The sequence below is a fragment of the Theropithecus gelada genome, chromosome 9, assembly GCF_003255815.1.
Source record: "Theropithecus gelada isolate Dixy chromosome 9, Tgel_1.0, whole genome shotgun sequence".
Classification (NCBI taxonomy): domain Eukaryota; kingdom Metazoa; phylum Chordata; class Mammalia; order Primates; family Cercopithecidae; genus Theropithecus; species Theropithecus gelada.
Window position 1 is genome coordinate 8344249 of NC_037677.1, and position 7641 is coordinate 8351889.

Here is a 7641-nt window from a genome sequence, read left to right on the forward strand (position 1 = left end):
CAGAAGAAGGAATATCCTTTCCTATTATACCTGTGTATTTATATCTATTTGTAAGTTTTGTCTACCACTTAACCCTTTGAACTCACAACTATTATGTGAACGACCTCTGTATTGCAATCCTTACTGCATGACACAACCATGGAGTGACAGAAATTAGAGCTTGAAGATATATCAAAAGATTGAAAAAACCCAGCCTATTGCTCTTAGGCAAATGTGGTATTAATGAAAACATTTCTAGATGCAACACGTTTCAGAGAGTTTATCTGTCCAACTTGCAACGCATGAGTGGTAAATGGAACCTGGAACTGGGTCATCTGCCTCCTAGTTCAGTTTTCTTCCCCTTGTTACACAAAGACTTAATTTTGCAATATCAGCATAAGAGGGCTGATTTGGGAATACTTGATTTGGTGCTCCCAAATTCTGAGACCTCCTGGATTCCTTATTTACCTACTGTTTACTCCTAGACCTCACCGTTCCTTTTCCTGTCTTAACCTTGTCATGCTGAATATTTGGCTTCTACCAGTGAGTGTCCTTAGCCCTCATTATCATAAGGTGCCTCCCAACTTCTCAAATCTTGCATCTGATGCTCCCATCTCCAAATACAGCCCCTTTCATGGTTATCTCTTCCATGGCTCTGTACCAATGAATCTTTTTTGCTTCTTCTCAATCTTGTCCCCTAGCAGTTATTCTCTCTTGACTAGGTCTATCACCTCAGAATCCACACCGACAGCCACTTGGATAATACTGTACCCTCATTAAAATTCTAGCATCCTTCATCTTCTTTTCCTTTGCATATACTAACTTTATCCCCTGATCACCTCGACCGCTGACTTTGCCTTCTGATGCCCTGAGAACGTATATTCTCATCACTCCACGGGCCCTAGGCACTTTCACCTTCATGGGTCTCTTCCTACATTAAAATAGTTTAAAGATTTATTGTATGACTGCTTTGGTATAAGAGAAATCTAATCTTCTCCCCTAAAACTTTATTTTTATCCACTGATCTTAAAAAGAATTAAAGCATTTTTCTAGACTCCTAACATTATTTTAGGCAGTCAGCTCTGTGCCTGCTGGATATATTGGCTCTGGGGTCAGGCCCCAGAAAGGTACAGATATGATCCTATTTAGAATCAACTGTAACTGGGCTTTGAGAGCAGCCTGGTGATCATCTGTTGTTTATTCCTCACATCCTCCATTGATATCTAACATTTCTCCATCTTCCGTGCGTGTGTGTGACTCACCCGCCTTCTTTGTTTTTCTTTTTCTTTTCCTTCCTTCTTTCTTTCTTTCTTTTCTTCTTTCTTTCTTTCTTTCTTTCTTTCTTTCTTTCTTTCTTCCTTTCTTTCTTTCTTTCTTTCTCTCTCTCTCTCTCTCTCTCTCTTTCTTTCTTTCTTTTTCTTTCCTTTCCTTTTTTTTTTTTTTTTTTTAAAGACAGAGTCTCACTCTGTCACCTAGGCTGGCGTGCAGTGGCATGATCTCAGCTCACCGCAACCTCCGCCCCTCAGGTTCAAGTGCAGCCATAAGAAAGAATGAGTTCATGTCCTTTGCAGGGACATGGATGAAGCTAAAACTCATCATCCTCAGCAAACTAACACAGGAACAGAAAACCAAACACCACATGTTCTCACTCATAAGAGGGAGTTGAACAAAGAGAACACATGGACACAGGGAGGGGAACATCACATATTGGGGCAAGAATTTTCTTTCTTTCAATTCTCTTGTCCCTTAACTCCTCCCCATCTGCTCTCAGATCATGGTACATCTTTCCATGCCAAAAAAAGTTTGCTTTGAGCCTACTCCCTCCTCAGTCCTTCCTTATCTATTTAATTAATTAATGTATTTTTTTGGTTAGGCTTCCAGTTTATTACATTGGCTTCTGTGTCCTCTATGCCACTTCTTTTCTTGGAATTAAATGTATTGAATTTAAAAGTTACAATATACGTGTATTGTAAAAACCAGGAAACACTGAAAGTATAAGGTAGAAAACATATTCCCTATCGTTTCATAATCGTGTGACCTCTGGAATCCCTTTGCTTCATTCCTTACCAATGACCACTCTATGTCTAATTTATTTTTTAAGTCAGTATTGACCCTTCATTTTCAAAAAATAGAGACTGACTTCCATTTTGGGTAAGTCTACGTGTCTTAGTTTCAACTGTGTACGTTATTGGGAAACATGGACTAGAAATAGGCTGGAAAAACTAGAGGGACTGAGGCAGCTACAATCTCTGTCTGTCTCACAGATTTAACTGAATCTCTTATGTGATATTGTTATTCCCATCCTCAAATCTTCTGGGCTTCAAGATTCTCTTTCTTCATATTTGCTGATTAGAAAAGTCCTATCAAGATTTCTCTATATGATAACTGTTGGCTTTGTCTCCTGAGAAGCTAGGACTACAGGCTTACACCATTATGCCCAACTAATATTTTGTAATTTTTGTAGAGATGGGATCTCAGCCTGTTGCCCAGGTTGATATCCAACTCCTGGTCTCAAGCAATCTTCTTACCTCAGCCTCCCAAAGTCTTGGTATAACAGGCATGAGCCACCTTCCCTGTCCTCAGTTCATATTCTTTAGAAAGAGAACCGGATTGACTGTATACATCTTTTTCTTCTCTTCTTTTTTTTGGTGGGGGGGGGGGGGGGGCAGGACAGGTTGAAGTCACAGCTCAAACCATCATTCCCCTGTATCCATCTGCTCCCAGACCTCCAGATCTTGCAATTTTCTCATTTACTTTTTTTTTTTTTTTTTTTGAGACGGAGTCTCGCTCTGTCTCCCAGGCTGGAGTACAGTGGCACAATCTCAGCTCACTGCAATCTCCACCTCCGGGTTCAAGCGATTCTCCTGCCTCAGTCTCTCAAGTAGCTGGGATTACAGGTATGCACCACTACGCCCAGCTACGTTTTGTATTTTTAGTAGAGACGTGGTTTCACCATGTTGGCCAGGATGGTCTCTCGACCTCGTGATCCACCCACCTCGGCCTCCCAAAGTGCTGGGATTACAGGCCTGAGCCACCGCGCCCGGCCTCTCATTTACTCTGTATACTCTTTTCCTACAGAATTTTTTAGATCTGTTCAGGTGACTTCTGATTTCACATGTTCAGTTCTCCAAATAGTTTTCTGGATAATGTGGGGTAATGATCATTCTCAAGGAACCCAGATGATAAACTCGAGAATCATCTTTGTCTCTCGTTTCTGATGTTCTCTATTTCCTTATTAATGTCCCTGGCATTTCTCTCTCTCACATACCTACAAATACATATACACAGTTTATTAAGCTTAGAAAAAGAAACCAACGCTAAGTATGTGTATTATAGTTTTTCTCCTTTCCCTTCCCTTCCTTTCTCTTTTCTCTCTCTCCCTCTCTCTCTCTGCCCCTCCTTTCTTTTTTTACAGAGTCTTGCTCTGTTTCCCAAGCTGGAGTGCAGTGGCACAATCTCAGCTCACTGCAACCTTCGTCTCCTGGGTTCAAGTGATTCCACTACTTCAGCCTCCCAAGTAGCTGGGATTATAAGCGCACACTACCACACCCAGCTATTTTTTTTTTTTTTTTTTTTTGTATTTTTAGTACAGATGGCATTTCACCATGTTGGCCAGGCTGGTCTCGAACTCCTGACCTCAAGTGATCTGCCCTCCTTGGCCTCCCAAAGTGCTAGGATTACAGGTGTGAACCACCGCACCTGGCTGTATATTTTTATTTTCTGCACTTGGCAAGTGAGTGTTTCAGATTCTTCATGGTTTAGTGGGTAGAGAATTCGATTTTTGATTTCAGTTCTAAGTTTCCTGTTAACTAATTGAATAATCTTGGGGGAGTCACGTCCCCTCTATCGACCTTGGTTTTATTATCTACAAAATGAGCCAAATAATACCTTAATTGCCTGAAGGGAGAAGGTTAAGCAACGAAATCTTCTTGGGAGTCCATCGACACCAACATCATCTAATGTAGCAATTATGAGTAGGTGAGTATTTTAAATTTATAAAGACTTCTAACTGCTAAGTTAGCACTTGAAAATATATCATTTCCACATAATGTTACCAGTTGGGTCAATTACAAGTATAGTTCTAATACGTATACATATGGATTCTATATTATATATACACACATATTTTATGAAGGCTATATTTGTGTGTGTGGCATGTGCTAACGTTTGGGTCACAGTATATAGTTTTAAAATTGCTGAAATCTATTAAATATGACAAATGTTAGAAAGAGTGATTAATGCTGAGTTTGTTTGAAAAAGTGTGTTCTTTATCAAAATCTTGCATAAATTATAATACATTTTTATTTCTTGGTTACAAAAATTAGATTATTTTTAAATACAATTTTTTTAAAAACTTGGAATTCAATTCTGGAACATTAAATAAGTACCTACTGTGTGCAAAGTACTTTCTAAGTGTTGAATATACAAAGTTAAATAACACACTGTTTGATGAGAAAGACAAGATGTAAATATCTACAAAACAAGACTAAATTAAGTGCTGAAAGGAAGGAAAAATCACTGGGAGTTCAAAGTTTGGAGAAAACCTATTCTTTTGGAAGTCTCAGTAAAGACAGGTGAATTGTGTGGTATTCATTGATTTCTGATTAAAAAGTAATTCATATTTATTGTAAGGAATGTATACTTAAAACATTGCAAAAAGTGCTTTCTAAAATGATTTTGTTACTTTATTATATGCCCTTTGTTTCTGTATTGTTGTCAATTTCCACATTCTCTTTCAATATTAACAACTATCAGTTTTTTAAATATTCAAATGATACTTTAATTGGATAGAGATAAATAATATCTAATTATAGTTTTATTTTTTATATTTCTGTTAGTGATATCCAATACTCTTTACATATATGTTAGGCAATTGTGTTTCTTCTTTACAAATTGGCTGCTCATGCTTTTTGTCCATTTTACCATTGGAATATTTGTCTGTTATTTATTTATTTTATGAATATGTTGTATCTGAAGTCACTGTTGTGAATAGAAAATTCTTTCTTGGCTGGGTGTGGAAGCTCATGCCTGGAATCCCAGCACTTTGGGAGATCAGTGTGGGAGGATTGCTTCAATTCAAGAGTTTGAGACCAGCCTGGGCAACATTGCAAGGTCCCATCTCTATTGCATTATTATTATTATTTTCTTTTGGTAATTTTTAACTGGCATGTATTTTCACTAAGCTTTCCACTCATTTTACTAAGTTTTTAAATTTTGTCTAATGCTTTTTGAGTTGATTTTGGGTAGTGAGATGTATCTCTAAATAATAATTTTATCTTTTCAGCAATATGCATATCTCTCATCCAATTTCCTTGTCTCAAACTTTCAGAAAAATATTAATAGCTACTTCAATAAAGATTTCTTTAATATTTCACTATTAAGTATGTTAAAGATCTCTTTAATATTTCACTATTAAGTATATTAAAGAATTTTTATTCTATTCATATGTGAAATTAGAAATAGATATTAATTTTAACCAAGTATCTTTTTGGCATCTAGTCACAGTAAGACATTATTTGAACAGAGGCAGGAGATCAAATAGTATATAAAATGGCTATCCACGTGATATGTTTTAGAGATGATTTTGGTTTCTATTTTCATTTTTTCTGTAATCAATAAGTATTGTGTTAAAAATGGGAATATACCACAAGCTCTCCTCCTTGCATTGTTAAATATTTTTAAGTGGCACTTTTATGCATTATGTGATTCCATCTTATGTATTGTAATTGATTTAAGAAATTGCCTATCAGTGGAATATTAAATTTTTTCTAATATAAACAAAGCTGCAATGAACATCCTTATACATAAACATTTATGTACATTACTGATTCTTTCCTTAGGTCAAGTTCTTGGAATAACTAAAAAGCATCTTTCAAGACTGACTAGATACGTTTGCCAAATTCCCTTCCAAAATTGCTATAAATTTACATTCCTACTAGCAGTGTACAAAGGTTCTGCTTCATTTCACCTTTCTCGACATAGGAGGTTGTTGTTGTTTTCTTAATCATTCCTTTAACTTTTGAGGAATCTAATGGGTGAAAGTAATATCTCATAACTGTTTCCTTTGGCCCCTCCTTTGTTTTTAGTGAAATCAATTACATTATATGTTAATCATTATCATATGTAGTATATTATTTATTAATATTAATAATTGATTTATTAATATCAATTATTGATTATTATCCATCATCTTATATGCTAATTGATTAACTAAATCAAAATACTCTTATCTTTTTTCTTTGCTTTTATTGTTGATAAGTTCTTTCCTCCCACAATAAAACCCTAAAGAACCTCTGTTCTCTTCTTATTATTTTGTTTTTGTTTTCTATGTTTAAGTCCTTTCCTGAAGGGTTAGAATTTTGATTGGTATATTTACCTATCAAATACCCCCATCAAATGATGTATAAAAGAGGGTATCCTGCAGAAGAAAGAGCTTAAATTAAAAGCAGGCTGTGGGCTGAATTTACATAGAGGTGGCAGCTGACATTGAGGAAGGAGAGATAAACAGGAAACAAAGAAATTTATAGCCTTTTAGCACCAGGGAAGATGTTTCTAGACCTTTCCAGTGAGCTTCCCATTTACTTCCCCAACTACACATGTGTTATATCCATGTGGCTTTCCCACATCATGCTCATGCTGACTCACACTCATATTCACACTCGCACTAACACTCACACTCAGTGGGATCAAAACTGAAAGCCAGTCCTGGCTTCCCTCACACCTGCTTGGAGTGTCGTGGTGCTCTCCAACTATTGCCCAAGCCAAAGCTTCAGGGCTGCCCTTGAGTTTCCATGATTCATGATCTTATGCTGTCAGTTCTACTTCCTCAGTAGCTCCTGTGGGGTCGTCCTTGAGTCCTCTCCATGGCACCCCCGCCTCGGCTGGCGACCACTATCTCAATGCAGATCACTTCCTTTCTCACCTAGGGCAGGGTGACAGTTTCCTACCTGGTTTCCCTCTCTTCAGTCTTACTCTTTTCCAAATCAGTCTTCTCAGAGCAACTGTGGAAAATTTCTGAAATGGAAATCTGGTCACTTTTAACATTCTCTAGTTGTTACCAATTTCCTGGATTAAATCTCTTAGATCTTTTCTTGTCATTCAATCTGCATTAGTTAGTTTTCACATGACTATATAGATACTACCTGAGACTGGGTAACTTATAAACAAAAGAGGTTTAATTGACTCAGTTATGCATGGCTGGGGAGGCCTCAGGAAACTTACAATCCCGGGAGAAGGTGAAAGGGAAGCAGGCACCTTCTTTACAAGGCAGCAGGAAACAGAGTGCCGGAGAAACTGCCACTTTAAACCCATCAGATATTGTGAGAACTCCCTCACTATCATGAGAACAGCATGGGGGAAACCGTCCCCATGATCCGAATACCTCCTATGAGGTACCTCCCTCAACACATGGGGATTACAATTCCTGATGAGATTTGGGTGGGGACACAGAGCCAAACATATCACAATCTAAGATAATCCTCACCTCTTTAGTTAATTGTCTCTGTAATACTTATTCTACTTATTCTGTTTTACATAGCGTTGCTTGTTTTCTTTCTTCTTATTTTTCTTCTCCTGCTTCTTTCTCTCTTTCTTTCTTTCTTTCTTTCTTTCTCTCTCTTTCTTTCTTTCTTTCTTTCTTTCTTTCTTTCTTTCTTTCTTTCT